The sequence below is a fragment of the Agelaius phoeniceus genome, chromosome Z (assembly GCF_051311805.1).
Source record: "Agelaius phoeniceus isolate bAgePho1 chromosome Z, bAgePho1.hap1, whole genome shotgun sequence".
Lineage (NCBI taxonomy): Eukaryota > Metazoa > Chordata > Aves > Passeriformes > Icteridae > Agelaius > Agelaius phoeniceus.
Window position 1 is genome coordinate 87,000,474 of NC_135303.1, and position 18,269 is coordinate 87,018,742.

At 45.1% G+C, this 18,269-nt stretch overlaps 1 protein-coding gene across 16 annotated transcripts in view; it reads right to left on the reverse strand.

Annotated features, from left to right (window-relative positions):
• CELF4 (CUGBP Elav-like family member 4) overlaps positions 1-18,269 on the reverse strand; it is a 713,388-nt gene that overhangs the window by 124,882 nt on the left and 570,237 nt on the right. The window lies entirely within an intron of this gene.

Genomic DNA, 18,269 nt, shown 5'->3' on the forward strand with positions numbered 1-18,269 from the left:
CCAAATTTCTGTCTATTACATTCTCCCAAGTCACAATTTCAGTTCTTATCTCATCTGAGGACTCCCCACTAACTTTGCTGCAGCAGCATCTCTAAAACTGGCGCCACTATGAGCAGTGCAATATTGCAACTGAATATGGTGTCCATGTGAGCCTCTTCCCCTCATGTTTTTGTCTTCACTCGTTATTGTACACCCCATTATCAGTCTTTTCCACAAACTGAGTCCATTGTGCCTGCTTTGCCATGGAAATGTCCAAGCATTTGGTGGATATTTTTACGTGTGGTGACACAAAGGAGACCCAAGGAGGTTTTTGCTGGCAAATTCTGATAACACTGAAAATTAGGTTCCTCTCAGGTCTGCCCCATTTTTCCATAAGCAAATCACAGCAGTGACAGAAGGTAGCACTCCAAGATCCTCACAGGAGAAGAGGAAGGGAGAGAAAGACCACTGCAATGGCAAATCAGGGTTCCCAGAGGTGTCCCTTTTGTCACATTTCCAATACCCCTGTGGCTTCCCTCTTTTTTGACCACTCTGCCAGGAGTGGAGGCTCGTGCCTGTCAGGAAAATCTGGCTGCAAGGCACTGTGGTGAAGAAACGCAACTTGTCAGCTAGATATACAACATCTACAGACCTCCCTGCAGTGTTTATATGCAGCCTTGGCACCTTCCCCAGTGCAAATAGGGGTTAAATTATTCCCTGTTCTATTTCTATTTAAATGTTATGTTTCCATGATGAGTGTAAGGCAGAAGTGTCAGATGGGCCTGGGTGAAGGAGGCGGCGCACATGAAAGGTGAAATAACAGAGCGCTGCAAACCAAGTGCTGAAAGGAGATGGGAAGGGGGGACACTGGAGCGAGGGGGAGAGGGGGGAGGACGGGCACTAATTAAAGAGACAGAAGGGACAATGAGATGCAGGATGTTTGACCCTCGGTGGAGCAAGAGGACAAGAACAAGAATCACAGCAATTGTGGAGGGACTGGGGGAAAATTAGGGTCACTCGCAGGGAGACATGACACAGGATTGTGTTTATCCAGATAGCTCAAGCTAATGTATGTGTGTGCGTGGGGGTACATTTAGATAAGAGTATATAAATGCACTTGTGTTCTTGTATTCCTCATGCTAAACAAAGAGGTTGAATCCTTGTATTGGGAAAGCACAAGCTGGCTTTACCATCTAGAACTTCCGAGGCCTTGGAAATAAAGAGGGACAGATTCACCGTCTCTGTGTCCCAGGCTAATTTGTATAGCTTACAATTATTTGTGCCTGCTGCTGTTCCCCCCCTTCCCAAACATGCTTGCACACACAGAGGGGGAGCAGCTGCAGTGCCTTGGTGCTGGCACTGGGAAGGCCTTTAAGTTTATCTCCTTGGCACCATGACACAACAAACAAGCAACTAGAGAAGTTTTCTATGCAGGTGTGGGTAAGAAGAAAAGCTGATGCACAGAGCCAAGTGGCACATTTACCTGAGAGGATGCAGGAAGCAGAGTTGGTCTTGCTTGCCTACCCTCCTGATTTGTCCTTGGCAGAGCAGGAAAAGAAGATAGCACTGGGAGTGTTCTGACATGCACAGAATCAGGGTGGTTTGGGTTGGGAGGGACCTTTAGAGGTCATTTGGTCCACACGCCTGGCAGTGAGGAGGGACATGCTCAACTAGAGCAGGTTGCTCAGAGCCTTATCCAACAGAATCTTGAAAGTTTTCAGGAATGAGAAACTCCCCTATGTCAGTGTTTCACCAACTTTGTGGTGTAAAAATATTCCTTGTATCTAGAGTGAATGTGCTCTCTTTGATAAGCAGGAGCCCTTATCCTATTGGTACTGGCGATATTCACAAGTCTGTCCCCACCTCTCATGAGCATCCTAAAGTATTTAAAGACCCCCAATAAGGTCTGCCTGAAGCCTTCTCTTCTCTCAGCCTGTCTTCATAGCAGAGATGCTCCAGTCCCCTGTGTGTGGCCTCTGGATATTCTACAACAGCTCCACACCCTTATTGCAGCAGGGCCCCCAGAGCTGGGTGTAGCAGTCTCAAAAATACAAAAACAGCCTCACAAAAATGGAATAGAGGGACAGAACCACCTGCCTCAACTTTTCTTTGATGCAGTTCAGGACTAGGCTGGTTTTGGGCTACAGGAGCCCACTGCTGACTCCTGTCCAGCCTTTCATCCCCCAGAACTCCCAGCTCCAAGCAGTGGGATCAGGCATATGCCAAAGTCATGGTGGTGAACAATAACTATAAACCTGGGTTTTTTTCAGACAGTCATGACCAAGGAATCCTCCACAGGTCCAAGAAGAAAGAAGGAACTTTGGAGAAGAAGGATAGGCTGCAGATGCCCTGAATGTTATGAAAATTTGGTTGGAGCTCTGAAGTCAAATCTGCAAGCTCAAACCTGTCATTCTCTTGAGCCAGAGTGCCCCAACACTTCCCTTAACCTGTGCTAATCAGGTGATCAATAGGCTAAAAGCAGGGCATTTCCCAGGGCCTGGGTTTCACACTCCTATTGCCATTTGCACAGCAGTCCTACAGCTACGTGATGATGATTACCACCCTTTCCACAGGGGAAGTGATTATGAATACTGTTGTAGCTAATTGTAAATTAGCTAATTATCTTTTCCGTGGTGCCTTGCTGGAAAATACATGAACCTTGTAAGATAGAGGTGCTTCAAAAATTAGGACGGGGGAAAAATCCAACAAAATTCAAAAGCCCAAACAACAGAAGCATCATGCTACCTAACTTCAAACAATAGCAAACAAACCCTCCTTCTACTTGCAGCTCCTATTTGTCCCCTTTTCCCTCCTCCTCCCCATATCAAACAACACCCTCAAGGGGCTAATTCTGCTGTAGGCTCTAAAATGTTTGCTGAGTTCACCTCTTCCTTGCAGCTGGGTGTTGTGGGGCTTCCCTAATCACATCTTAGCAGGACTGATTTCTTTGCACTGATCTCTCCCCCTCCTCCCTCCCTGGTTTGGTTTTACTTAACAGATCCTTTATATCCCATACGTTAGCAGATATGATTGCACAGCTGCTGGTCTCCAACTGCTGGAGACAGAGGCTTTGAGACACCCGGGCTAGAGAGAATAACACTAATCTGAACAGCTGTGTGATGGGGACAAGCGCAAATGAATATAAGCCCAGGTGTGGGAGCATAATTCTCCCGTGCAAAGAAGGAAGCTTCATCCCACAGGTGCGTTACTCTCCACTGTTGCGTGTCAAAAACTTAGTTTGAAGGATTTCTCTTACTTAATTTCTTGGCTGCACTCTGAGCCTTGACTTGGACATGGATCCTGTAAACAGAGTGAGAGAACAGCTGAACAAGAGACACAGGGTCTGTCTGATTCTGTTTGCTGCCTCTGGCAACAGCCAGTTTGGATGTCTAGGGAAGAGTAAAAGAATGGGGAATTTTGCTGATCCCCCCAAATATTCTCCTAGAATTCAGGGCTCTGCAATTCAGGGAATTATGGAGTCTGCAGTGTGGTGGTTTTGTTTTTGTTTGTTTGTTTTGGTTTGGTTTTTTGTTTGGTTTTTTTACTTGTTTTGGGGTTTTGTTTTGTTTTGTATTTTCATATGTAGTAGTTTCTGAAGTGTCTCTCTTTGATGTAATTGTTCAGTGGACTTTTGAACCCGTGTGTGCTTGCAAGCATCCAGCGCATCCTGCAGCAAGACATTCTCCAGTTCAAGCACGCACTGAGTCAGGAACTTCTTCCTTCTGCTTATATTCAACATGCCACAAACAATTTTCAATAGATAGAACCTAGATCTTGCCTTGGGAAAGAGTGGAAATCATTCCTGATCCAGTTATGGAAGAGTGGACCCATGAGGATATTCAAGAGCTTGGCTGAAGCTCTTTTCTGTATGTTTCAGACGGAGTTTTGGGACTCCTGAGTCCCATCTTAAGCCATGCTTTGGAAACTAGGGAAAGAAAAACCACTGTTCTGTTAGAGTGATTTGTTATTCCTGGTACCAAAGAGATGGATGACTGTGCAGTTACTGTTATTAAATACTTATATCTCTGCCAAGGACAGTGGCCTCAGTGGAAATATGGGCTACATAAATTACCCAGTTAAAAAGGAAGCCTCAGTTTCCCCATCTGCAAAAAGAATAATTTGGTATTTGCAGCTGGCAAAACTGGGTATTGGTGAGGTTTGCCATACTCCAGGAGCACAGGTAGCCCTGGCAGAAATAATGAAATGTACCTGGCAGGCTGGGAGTCAGATCTATAGCTGAACCCTACAATGGCTTCTATCGGATTTAAGCGGCTGGAGCTTTCCTTACTCCTTTTCACACCAGAGCATGGGGGTAAGTCAAGGCAGGATTTAGTCCTCAATAAAAGTCTATTTTGGTAAATCACAATGGCTGTGAATGTTGAAGTTATTTTACAGGGAGAGATTTTCATGTCCTGCAGTAGTGCGGCCCCTAAATACAGCGACACCCTGATCAAGGTGCTTGTGTCCAAGAGAACACAGGTGCTGGGTGCTGTTGGCCCTGTGAGAAACTGGAAAGAAAATTAACTTGTTGCCAGATGTTGAACCCAATGTCTAAGATGATGTTTTTTAATTAAACATGACTGGGCCTATTCTCTTCTTTCAGTGTCCTAGTTTATATTACAGTCCTACCTTCCTGAGGGAAGACCTGCTATAAAGGGAACTGGGAACTGGGAGAGGTCCTTGATGTGCAGCAGCTGTAAACCCCATCCAGGCATTGTCTGGGAGAGCAAGCGTAGGAGGAGGATGGAAAAAGTGCAGAGCCATGATGACAAATGGAAGGAGATGGAGGGGACTGTTCAGAGCAGGAGGGTGGGTCTGGTTTGGGTTTGGCTGGTCTGTGCTGCTGTAGCAACACTCTCTGTGCACCAGCACTGAAGTGAAACCCAGCCACAAACTGAGAGCCTCATCTGGGCAGCTGAGATGAAAACACACTCAGACTTCCTTGGTGCACATAGGGTATGGAAAAACTTTGGCCATGGGCTAAACAAGCCCTGCCATGAAGACATAGCCTAAAAAATCCTAACAGCAGACTTTTGTACAGCTGCAAATATTATAACCCCAAGACAAATATCTGTAGCTCTGACTTGCTGAACAGCACCATCACAAGTGTCCATTGCCAAAAGATGTGCAGATTCCCTGAGCAGATTCCCTGTGCAGATCTTAAGTGACAGGTTTTATGGTGTTTGATATTGAGCTGGGAAAACAACTTGAAAAGTTCCATTTTATTTGTAGCCCTTGCTTTGGAAAGCTGCTGGTGAGAAAAGAAACCCCGTGCCAGGCAAAGCATAAAGCCTCTGCCTCTGAACTGTGCCTCATAGCTCATGATTCTTCTTAGTCGTTATCTGAAACACACAACTGGAATATTTTTGAGAATTGTTCCTGCGGCAATGCCTTTTAGGAAAAGACATAGGAGTCAAAATCTGGTCTTTCTAAACTCAACCTATAGACTAAACACATACTTTCTTTTCACAATCCTGCCACAACAGGAAGAATATCTGAATCTAAATCAACCTTTCAATCATGAAAAAAAGGTAAAATTAGACCTTTTTCCATAGCTGTTGGCAGCCTGGTCTTACAGTTCCCATTTCCCAGGAACAACCCTGGAAACATTCTTGGGAGAAAGCACCTAAGGAGACCCAGCATGGAAGAGTGGATGTGTCCAGCTGTGCTATGACTCAACTTCACAGAAATTTGCATGACTGTTTAGGCTCCTTCCTCTTGTGAATCCACAAATATTATCTTAGTGCAGTTTGATGGATTTCCAGAAGAAAAAGGAGATAAAGGAGAAGACTGTCTTGTACTATCAAATGACACCTCAAATGAACACTGATTTGTGCTTTTGCACTCATCTTTCAGAGGCAGCTCAGATTTGAATACCACTCCTATTGCCTTTGGTTCTGGGGAATTTAACAGATCTTAATTCCTATGTGTAACATCCCCTTTTCACTCTGTGGCCACACAAGGTTGAGGCTGAGCCTGAGGGGCCATTTGGTTTTCACACCCATTCAGAGCAAAGCTTAGAAGCTTCTTGACAAACTCCGCAGGGTCAGTGGTGTCAAGACTGGTATGTCAGGAAAATAAGTTTCAGTTCCTAAACTCATCTCACTGGTGACCTGTCGAAGCTTTGAAACCCTTTCCAGAAGCCTAGAAGGCCAAGACATTAATCTGTGGTAGCACTCCAGCCTTGAGCACCGAGGACTGTTGAAACAGCATGGGCATGGGCAGGAAGGGGGGTGGGAAGGACATATTTTCTCTTGCAGGAGCTGGGACGACATTTCAGATCAAATTAAACTTCAGTTTTTAAAGACTTCAGTGGAGGTAATTGAAACACTTCCTCACAATTGCCTGAACCGAAGTGTTATCTCTCTTTTCCTCTGTATATCATCCCTTTTCCCCCAAGCCTGAGACAGCCCCACACGGCCACAGCCTCCTTAATATTAAAGACGGTGATTAAATGGGATTCGCCAAAAGACAAAGGGCTGAAAACCTGCCAATTGTTAATCCCTCCTTTGCTGTGCTTAAAAATTCCATTTTCTTCATTTGAAGAAAGGAGGGGGGGAAGAAAAGAGAATTATACGTCTATGTCTAATTTAAATTCTGGTGTCGCGGGTCCTGTTCCCTTTTCCCTCTCTTGACGTCTGAATATATTCCTTTATTACCATTATTACAGCTTTCTGATTGCATTAAAATTCATCCACACGCTTCTCTCCACATTCCACTTTTCTTTTGCCAGTTTTTTTGCTAATTCCCTTTTTCTCTCTCCCCTTTTCTCCCCACTTTCAAATTATACAGAATGTCATTAAAGATCTCCACAAAACGCCTCAACTCCCTTCTCTATTGCTTTTATAAACTTCCTGGCTTTTTTTTCCTCTCCATGCCCTCATCTACAAACAAAGAAAATGAAGAAAAGGCAAAAGAAAACAATAATAATAAAGGAATCCAAGCAGCATGTCTCAGAGGTCTCAATAACACCTTTCCTACTTCATACAGCTCTTAGCCTAATGTTCACTTCAGTTATGAAGCTGTATTTCACACAGAAGTTTTGTGCATTACTTGTTTGATGTTGTACCTGGAAACCTTAGTTAAAATCAAAAGTGGAGTTTGCCAGGCTGTGTTTATGAGCAGGTAAAGAGACAGTCTTGCCTGTAACTGCAAGCAGAAAAATAAGAAGATTGAGGGGGAAAAATAATTTCACCCTGCTTTATGGAGCAAGAGCTGAAATCCTGTAAGGGTTTGCTTGTGGATGTGAGCAGTGGAGCTGGGCATGCAGTGCATGTGGCCAGTTGCAGGTGAAGAGTACAAGACCTGAACCCCAATAGGATCTACCCAGTTAATCCTCCAGACATCCCATTGGCTTCTAGGACACCCTAAAAGTGACATTTTCCCCACAAGTCAGGTCACCTAAAAAGAAAACATAACTTTTGTTAAACCAGTTCCCCTCTAACTGGGTGGAAGTCCCATTTGGAAGATGTTATTGATAAAAATGAAGGTGAGAATGGGACTCTGCTTCTATGTGGAACACGCCTGCATATGGGCAGCTGAACAATAAGGTGGAGGCACATGATGTGGTGCCAGTGTGATTAGGCTGGGGTGTCTGATCCTCCCTACCTGTCCTTGTGACTCTCCTAGTCCAGCTGGCAGAAAGAAGCTGCTATTATGAAACTTTAATGCATTCTTGCCAGTTCTTCCCAGGGTGCCTAAGTAGGTTTTTTGTTATTGTTGGTAGTTTTACATTTGGTTGGTTTTGGGGGTTTTTTTGCTATTATTATTTTTGCTGCTGTCACCCTCAATTACACTGATATAATGAAACGACTGAAACTGGATGAAAAATGGAATTTTTTTTCCTATAAGAAATACTGATGTCTCAAGAAATGTGCTTCCACTTTGAATTGAAGAGGCCAAAGTTCTTGTGAAACGGAAATTCTTCAGTTGTGAAATGTTACAGGGTATTGTCTCAGAGGAATAAAAAGCCTTTGTCTTAATAACCTCAAAACATAAAATATATAAAGCAGAATGGCTGTGGTTTTCAGCCAGACAAAAGAAAGTATATTTTCACACACTATATGAATAAATAAAAGACATTTCTGTCATGGGATGTTGCCGAATGCAAAAGTAATAAATTAGCTCTGAGGCGAATGAGACAGATTAGTGGTGCTTATGTCCACTCAGTGCTATAAAACATGAATATCCAGATGCAAAATCTATCTTAGTCACTAAACCTCTGTCTGCTGGAAGCCAGAGGGTGTTAGGGGGAGGATCACTCTTCATAAAAGCCTTGTTCCTACTGTTTCTAATGGGCACTGTTGGAACAGAGGATGCTGGACCAGACAAACCTTTGGTCTAACTCAGGTTGGAAGCTAGTGGTTTAATACAATACAGACTTGAAACAAAATTAAATCAAAAAGATCCCATTAAAATGATAGATTTTTACCTCCTGAAAAGAGAACTCAATGCATTAATTAAAAAAAAACCCAAAAACTCACTGAAATGAATCTGTTCCAGGGGAATGCTTTGCCTGTTACAAAACTACACGCTGGGCTAGGCACCTGGCCTTTTGAAATACTTTGGCCAGCTTGACAAATGACCCAGGAAATGAATGGGTCTGCTTCAGGATGTCACCCAGCAGGATCTGGCTTGACTTATCTACATATTCATTTAGACTGTTACCCTAAGGTGTGTCTGAGGAGGAACATTATATTCCAGTGATGTTATACCAGTGCTTGAAATAAACATTGGGGATTCAGGGTTAGAGCTGAAGCTTATTGAAGTTAATGAAAAAGAGTGCCACAGAGCCTTGCAGGCTTTGGATCAGACTCCTGATTTGCTGAAACACTGCTCAGATGTCCCTGCCACTGCTGGGTACTGCAGATTCTCCCTGATGCAGAACAATGTCTTACACCCATGCCAGGAGAGATCTGGTGAGGACAGAGCAGAAGGACAGCAAGAGCCTGGACTACACCCATCACACCTTTTCTGTGCCAGGGTTTGGTAGTCTGCATGTGTTTCCCTGATTCAGCCTGTCTGCTTACCCTCCTTTCACCATTCTGTGGCAGTAAGGAAAAGAAAACAAACCCCCTGTGAAATCTCCTGCACAAGCAAAACTCATCCTTCCTCTGAGTAGAAGACTTTCCTGCAGGTCTCACCCCAGGTTTTAAAACAGCACTGCAGAGAAGTGAAGGAATGCAGTAAAATTGGGATCAGACAGGATGCCCTGAAATGGCAGGCAGGGCTTGCAATAGAATTTATAATCAACACACTCACAGGGGAACTTTCTTTCAGTGACAGTAATATTCAGCACACACTTGTCACTAAGTAAGGCCAGCTGGACCCAAAATGAAGTTATCCATAAAGGTGGGATGTCCAGAGCCCTTTCTGGAGTCCTCCAGTCTCTTTTTCTCCCTGCATTTGGGCTGGTTTCAAACTCAGGGGAGACCCATCCCACAGAGCACGCTGAGCCAAAGATTATTCCTCTTGGGGAAAGCAAGGCTGCTTTCTTTGATGTCACTTAGCATCTCCCTACAAACATTTTATTGAAGATTATTTCTTCCACCCACCTTCCCACCCCCCAGCTCTCAGCTCCGGCTGGCTTTAAATGCCACTGTCATTTCCATCCGCTGACAGAGCTCTTTAACTGCTGCGCCGAATGGCATTCGCTAAAACCAACTAATAGAAGGAAATGAGGTTAACCTTTAAGAAAGGTGAAAACGAGCCGGGTGCTACGCCAGCAGTAAAGAATTAGTTCATAAACAGCCTCCCGCTGCAGAGGCAGTCTAATGCAGGCACGGGTGCTGCTGGCAGGGCTGTGGACAGCTGGGTGAGCTTGGTCAGGATAAGGCTCGGCAGCTCCCCATCCACACAGTTTAGTCAGCCCTTCCCTGGTGAGCCTGTGGGGACAGTCCCACAGTTCTGATCCTGGCTGCTGTGGTCTGAAATCACAGCAAACAGGTGTTGGTTGTAGTGGACGTCTATGAGATATTAGTGGCTTGCACCTGCAAATCTTTTCTCCATCATCTTCTCTCACATGCAGGAAGATGGAAGTACTCAGGGCCAAATCCTGCCTTGTCTGTCTCCTTGCTGAGTTTCTCCTTTCCATAAGTCATTTTTAATCCTTCGCAGCTCAGCCCAATGCTACCTAGTAACTCTTACTGAACAAGGGCTCTGCTTCTGTAAAAGTAGCATAGCTGGGTGCCCTTGACCTATCTGAGGGACCATTATTGTCCTTATGTTTTCCTTTAGGATTAATGAATTTGTTGTCTTGCTCATCAAGAGTTAGATGAAATCCTGGCTTTGAACCACACCTTGATCTTACATGTGCCACTCAAGCTCATACCTGAGACTCTGCTCATGGGGGGAAGCAAAAGGGAAGAGCTGGGGTCAAAAGACTTCTGCACACCTGCAAGAGAAGGATCATCTCTTTGTGTACTCAGAAGATTCATATGTCCAAGGCCAGGTTGGATTTGGCTTTGAGCAGCCTTGTCTGGCAGAAGGGGGTCCCTGCCTGTGACAGGGGTGTTGAACTGGATAATGTTTTTTCTTAACAGCAGGTGAGTCTTAATAGGGGGAAACTCAATCCCCCACCAGTGTGGGCATCAGAAGGAGATGCAGCACAGTGCCATGATGGGACCAAGACAAATATTTGCCAAGTAGTTTGCTACTGACAGTGCTCTGCTTCATCTAATTTTAATTAGACCAGAAGCCTGAAGGATGCATATACTACCAACTGTATCAACAACAACTGGCAGCATAAGATGTAGTCCATATGAAGTTTGTCTCCTGTTTTCAGTCAGTTTGTATAGATGCATCTCTGTTTTTTCACAGAAGTGCTCTGAAGTTGGTCTTTCATTTCAGCCCTGCACAGTGCTGCCCATACTATTGTTTTTCTCTTGCCATGGCATATTATCCATGTTAAAAGTGTTTGAAAGAGAAAGTGATACAGTGGACAAAACGATTAGTAAGTATAAATATAGAAAGCTTCCTGAAACAAGATCTTACTAGGTATAAATCAACATTACAGACATACACTGTGCAATGATAGAATTATTTGTCCCACCAACACAGCTAAGGCAAGATCAGCAAATATAAAACACTGTTATCCCATTCCTACTAATGGGATAAATTAATTGATTAATTCAGAGTAAAGTCCAAGTCTCAGAAAGGTGTTTTTAACCACTAGAGCTTTACTGTCCATATAGTAAAAAATGACCCTCCGCAGGCTCTTTCCACCCCAGATTTCATCATTAGTAACGATGCTTTTTGGCTAACAATGTTTTTTGGGGTGTGTGGAGAAAGGAGGGCTGTGCAAGCCAGATCTGAACCTGGCTCTGGTCCCTATTACTGCAACAGTACTGTAACTATGCTAAGGGGAGTCGTCTCTTCCCTTCATCAGCAGCCAGGACTCAGAGAAACAGAGAGAGGCAGAGAGCGAAGGTGCTGTTTTATAGCAAGCCTTTTCTGAGCTTGAGAGCTCGCTGTGCTATTATTTTCCCTTTTCCCCTCATTTCAGGCCTTTTTTTGTGTTTCATGTTTGGCCCTCGGCAGGCTGAGAGACGTGCTGACAAGTTGTAACTCTCACTCGGCTTGGCGAGGGCTTTGTTCTCTGTGTGCGTGGCACAGACTCGCTTCCTCTCTCGCAATGTGACAGCGAGCGATAACACTGACACAGAGAGCCAGCGTCGCGCTCCCCGTGCTAAAGACCCTCTTCAGTGATCTGCAGCATCAGTCAGCCAGCAAAGATGGGCATTGCACTGGGGGAAATATAGTGGTGGCAAACTCCTCCTTTCCCCCCAAACCCCGTTTACCCCAGGCTAGTCAGAGGCTTACACGCCTGATTGTTCAAAAGGGATTTTTAGGGGTTTGGCGTCTCCCACTCCGTACCTGAGATGCCCACAGAGCTGCCCCAGGGGGCTGAACCACTGTGCTGAAGCCATCCTGCTGCTGCCCCACAGCCATCCCCACAGGCTGTGTTTTGGCTAAAATGTGTGTCCTGGTGAGGGGCCAGCTCTTACTACGAGGACAACAGGCAGAGCAAGCGACAGCATCATCGCTTGCTTTGATGTGCATCCTCTTGTGACAAGAGCCTGTCTCTGACTTCTCGCTTTAATGTGTTTGGCATCGTGTTCAAATTAGAAAAGTTTCAGAGAAAAGTGCAGTCTCTCTCCAGGTGATTAAAGTGCTCTATCATATATAGCCTATTTTTCCCAGAAAAGATACTTCCACAAAGGCCCAAGTCTCTTGGAGCTCTCTCAGGCAAGGATGGGCACAACTTGTCAAACCTGGCACTTAGAGGCATGTGTTTCATTTATACAGGTTTTTTAAAAACCTATTGCAGTTTTTAAAAAATGAATGCCAGGCTTGGATCAGTTTTCTGAAGTACTCTCTCCACCAGTGTCACCTACTAAAAATCATCTTTGTCCTTCAGGTTCTTTGATTATAGAGCAAGAGGCCTGCTAGATGGTTTTGCCCACCACCATCCTGGGAGATGGTGTTCTCTTCCTCAGGCGTGCTAACCACTTTTCTACACCATTGCCTAGGTACTTTTCTAGGTTGCTGTCTTATGAAATGCAGCCCCTCATTCTTTAGGCCCGTTTTGCAGCCCTATTCCGCCCTGAGTCAACTTAGATTTGGTTCTGCAGAAACATGCACATAATTTCTCAGCCAGCCAAAGCTTGTTCAGAGTGACCTAAGTGACTTAGATGACTCTGTATCAGAGCTCTGTCCTTACAATTTTCCATTTTGTGTTATCCACAGATTTTATCAGCCGGGATATTTAATTCCACATCATTCATGACAATGCTGACTAGCGTCAGAGCTGGCTACTGATCCGTGTAGAGCCCTGCTGCAAATACCCTCACTCTATCATGGTTTCTCTTTGACAACTGCATTTTGAGATTTGTCCATTACCCACTTCTTAATCCATTTAATGTCCACCCTCTTGAACACTGTGCTCAGCAAGAACTACAAGGAAGTTCCAATTCTAGAGAACCTTTGCAGCTCAAGATAACTTATACTGATAAGGAAAACTCAATCAGTCAGTTTTGCCACGGGGGAAGATAGGATCTAAAAGACACATAGCTCCTCTCCTTCCTTCCCTTGCCTCTGGCATTGTTCCTTCTCCCAGCTTGAACAGCAGGACTTCACCTCTGCTTCAGCACCATCCTCTAACAACAGTATTTAAGTAATACTGCATTTTCCTTTCTCCAGATATTGCTATAGAAGATGGGCACAAACTTCAGTTATTTCTGTTCTTTGCTCTTGGTTATTGCAGCTTATTTTTAATGGCTGGTTCACTGGCAGGTTGTGTTTGCTATGCGGGTGTAGATGTTATCTTTGCAAATACAGTGACTCAACTATCCTAAGAAGGACCCTGTTCTTCTTTATTATATTCTTGCCACTATTATGTCTGTGGCACCCTGGGATTAAATACCCCCTTGCAAGCTACTCCCACCAAGACTGTGAGAGCTGGAGAGACCCAGCAAATAAAGGAAACCAAAGTCATAATGTAAGAGTAAGAGTGTTTCATGTAACAAGAAACACAGGACAGTTTTTTCCTTTCTCCACCTCAATGTGTTTTTTTTCCTGGGAGCAAAAGTAATTGTACTGTATGCACTCAGAGACCTCCTGCACAGTGAAGCAATGTAAAGGCAATAGGGCTCTTATCATTCAGCTTCACTGAACTTTTCTCTGAGCTAGAAACAAAGCCCAGGTCCCAGTTGGGATGACATTTATTTAGCATATGTAATGTTAACCAAAATATGTCAGGGAACATGCATTGAGTCCTGCTTTGTCTTTTCACTGTTTCATTATTGGCTTCCACTGTCTATTTTTTTGTCCTGTTCCAGCCATGTTGTCCCAGACTGAGGAAGATCTAGCCCTGGGTGGTTTGGTGGTCCTTGGTCTTACAGACAGCTACTTGTCCTGTCTTTTTTTCAGGTAGTAGCTCACACCTTATCTAAGTGGAAGCTAGGACCCAGAGAGCAGTATATTGAAGGATTTGGTGCAGGCTTTCCTGAATTTTAACAAAAACACTGAGAGTTTGCCCATCGATAATCCACTCATGAGTAAGATACAACAGTTTGTCCCCAGGTCCCTTAGGATTCATCTCACATTCAAGAGTCATTCTTTTATCTCCCTGTTTTTGCAGTTAGATGTGAGAGTAGTTCTGGGCAAACCTCTTTGTTTTCATTTTTTTTCCATCTCTTCACCTGCAGTCCAGGGGAGTTTTGGGCTTGATTGTTTTAATACCCAATTCTGAAAGAACATGCTACCACAGCAATGATGGCAGACTTAATGAAGGTCTAAGATAATCATTCAAACACTGCCTAAGTATAGCAGGTGGTGGTGTTGGCCCAGATTCAGGCTTGGGGTGACACAGAAGTTAAGCAGACACTCAACCTGGAATAGACTCTGGGGATTGTGAGCGCTTGCCTTGCAGCACAACCCCACAAAAATCATGATCCTTTCCTCTGGACTTTTCTACAGCATTTTTCAGAAGACTAGTCCACAATCCTGACTTCAGAGAGCTTTGCACAGGCTGCCTAAATTATATTAAAGTGCAAGATTTGTAGTTCAGTTCACCCAGAAAAATCATGTGTCTGCATGTTTGCATATGGATGCGTGCAGCGTGTGGGAGTGATTCTCTAAATAGGAGGCGAAGTGCCTATCACAGAGAATAGACCTTAAAAGGGTTTTCTGAGCTGTGAGTGAGAAACCAAAGCTGGGAAGAAAAAAATAAAGCAAAAAGACAACCTTACCACTACCACCAGCAACTCAAATTAAAAAGCAATTGTGTGTGTAAGGAAAAGGAAGATTTGGAAATACAAGGATAAATGACATTTGTTGTGAAAGCCTCCCCCAATCCATTCCCCAAGTGATAAGGAAATGAGCTGGGTGCCAAGGGAACTTCAGGTTGGATTCAGGAGAAAGAAACATTTTCAGGTCAAACTTCGTTTATGAAATTAGCTTGGGTTCCTGCATCAACTGACACTGGCCAAAGGTGCCACTGTCATCACTTCCCAAATCTGTGTGTCTCCACAACTTGATGGAGATGTGGACAGATACCCATGGGTGACCCTTTCATGCCTTCCCCTCCATAAACACTACTACCAAAATGCCACCCCACCCTCTGGTTTTTGTGCTGTCCAGGGGTGTCCATCCCAAGATCCTACCACTGCCTTCCAAGGAGCAAACCTTCAGGAGGGCTTAGAAAAGAGGAGAAACTGCACTTCTCCAGGGGAGCATTGCTACCCAGGATCCTGGCAGGAACCTCCACTGTCCTGATTCACTTTTTTGGAGGAGCAGGGAGCCAGACAGTCAATGCTGCCAACTTCTGGGCATCTGAGGGAGTTGGCAACCAGTGGTGATCAAAGTGAGAGGGACCCAACCAAAAGGTGTGCCAGCAGGAGTGGTGGGTGCCTGCCATGGGCAGAGGCAAGCCAGCTGAAGTGTTTAAAATGGCAGAGACAGTGTGAGAGTTTGTTTCCCTTGTCTCTGGTGGAGATGTGGTCATTGCCTACTCTCCACTCCCAACACCCAGTGAGCCCTCAGAAATCTCTGCATGGTGCCAGACCCAGCCCAGCACCGAGCACTGCCTTGGAGGTGTTGAAGGGCTGGCAGGATGGGGACTGCTGCTGATTTGCTTCCTCGCTGCTGTTTGGACAAGCAGCAAGGTAGGAAAGGGGGGATGATTGAAAGGAGTGGGAGAGAAGACGAAAGGGGGAAGAAAAGATAATAAGAAAGCCCCCACTGCCCTCTGCTATTGTGCTGTTCACTAGAAGACTCCCTACAGAATTACGCTGTCGTCTTGCAGGAAAGCATGTAATAACTGAAAATACAGTGTCAAAAGGAATTTTTCAGTCTTTGACAGCTCATAAATTACAGTTCGTTGACTTCTTCCTGTGTCTAGATTTAAATTAATAGGCAAGCAGATATATATTTCTTTTGCTCCTTTCTCCTGAGCAGTAGCAGTTGTGGAAGTGACGAGGTTTCTTGCGTCTCTATCTCCCCTTTCCCTCCCTCCCTTCCTTACAATCAGTCTCACCCTGATGTAGGCCAGACCCTTCTCTGGAACCCCAGGGTATGGCACAGCAGTCCTCCCAACACTGCCTCTCCCCAGCACACAAGTGGGACTGCAAAGGCAAAAAAATGCTCTGTTCCCTGCAGAAAATGGTCACTTTTTAAAATCAAACCCTTTCAGAGGAGGTATTTGGTGGAAAATGGTCACAGGCAATAAAGGTCAGAGATGCTCAGGTAAGTAAGTTGTGGCTGCGGCATCCAAAGTGAAGGCAAGCAAAAAAGAATAAGCCTGCCTTCCAAATAAATCAAAGTGAGATGAGATGGCTATAGATGAGAAAAAAAATCTGCCTTGCCCTTTCCATGGAAATGTAGGTGCTCACCTGTAGTGAGAATAATGGTGACTATGAGGATGGATGGATGGATGGATGGATGGATGGATGGATGGATGGATGGATGGATGGATGGATGGATGGATGGAAGGAAGGAAGGAATAGCAAACAGACTAGACAGGAGATCATTGCTGCAGAAAGTACCCATGCTTTAAAAGGATTGCATCCCACCTTCCTTGAATTTTTGGATGCTCCATAGTAAGCCTGCTGGGTCTGAGCAGCTCCAATATTTTGCTGCTGGGAGAAATGATCCAGGAAGTTGGAAGCTTGCACACCACTGACAATGCCTTGGTGAACAGGAATGCTCAGCAGTGGAGTTGTTTGGTGGCACATCAAAGCACGGTGGGGAGCTGCTGTGCTGCACAGGACCCCTTGTTCCTTTGTATGGAGACACATTTATGAGTTTCAGTCAGGACAACCTGAGGTCTGCCTGTGATGTTGCTCTGCAGGTGCAAGGAGGTCAGCCTGCATCAGTGATGGCTGTGAAATTCCTCGGAGGGTGTGGATTAGCAACACGTAGGCAGTGAAATGCGTCAAGTGTTTTGGGTCCAGCAGTTTGAAAAGGTCTCATGTTAAAAAGAGGTTATTAATAGTGTTAATGGTTCCTGCTACAAGCTGTAGTCTGTAGCTGCCTAAGGAGCTGGGGTGAGTACTGGGATGTGCTTGGCAGCTCCTGGGAAAGAGCAGCTCAGGACGAGAATATTTTTTGGGAGGGTGGCAATGACTCAGAGCTGGGGGCTGAACATTTTCCTTACTTGCCAAAGTAACACAAAGAAAGGGAGTGAAAAGTGCAGAGCCAGAAGGAACACAGGTCCTGTCTGCCCTGACAGGGGTGTGTGAAGGGACAAGTGCAACAATCACACATTTGAATCATCTGAAAGGTCTTGGTGCTTTCACCACTGGCTGTGTTCACACGGGCTCTGAGGGGTGGCCACGTCCCTCTGAGGAGGCAGCTCCTTGTGAAGCACTGGGGGTTCAGTCACCTCTTGGCTCAGCATTCTCTGTGGGATGCCCTTTGCAGTGGGGCTTGGAGGGCTCAGAAGGTGGAAAGGAAACTGAGGGGCTCTGTGGGCATGAGCTGAGTGCAAGAACGGAAGAGTAGGAGAGCCAGCAATCCCAGGTGTTTGCCCTGCAGGGAGTTCTCTCTGTGTGCAGTGCCACAGGGAGGTTTTTTATTGACCAACTTCACTATGAACTGACCACTCTTTGTGGTATTAGGAGAGATCTCCAGGTGCTCATGATATCAGCTCAAGTGCAGTGACTACAGTGATGCAGGAGGGACAGAAACCCTATTTCAGCTCATGCAGGAGAGAAACAACCTAATTAGTACCTAAGGTTTCTCATTCTGCAGTTACTTAAGGCCTGAGTTTGACTCGTTAGAGGGGGCTGCTGTTTGGGTATGCTGACATCTTGAATGGGGATACTTCTGGCACTAGGTGCTTATTATCTGTGACTCAATTCAAGAAAACCTGTTCTGAGAAAGTCACTTATTTGTGATGCCTCATTCAAAGGGGTATGGAATACCCCAGGAATTGTGATCCCGCTTAGGGAGGTGTGGGGTGGGTGTGTGGGACAAGTGTTGCCATTTGCAGTTTAGGTGACAATTTGTGCAGCGATGGAGAGCGATCAGTTTCTCTCACAGTCTGACACATACCTGTGTCAGCACTATTTCAACTGGAGTTGCTATAAAAAGAGTGTAAATTAGTCTCAAATGAGAAAATGAATTCTTCAACATATTTTCACAAACCCACTGAAGGCCCTTTTCCATGGCTCCCAGACTGCCAGAAACCAGGGTAACACTGGTTTCAGCCCATGGACACCACCACCAAAGGGACTGCAGGGACAGCCAGCCTATGCCAGTTTGTACTAATTTCAGCTCCTAAATGTTTC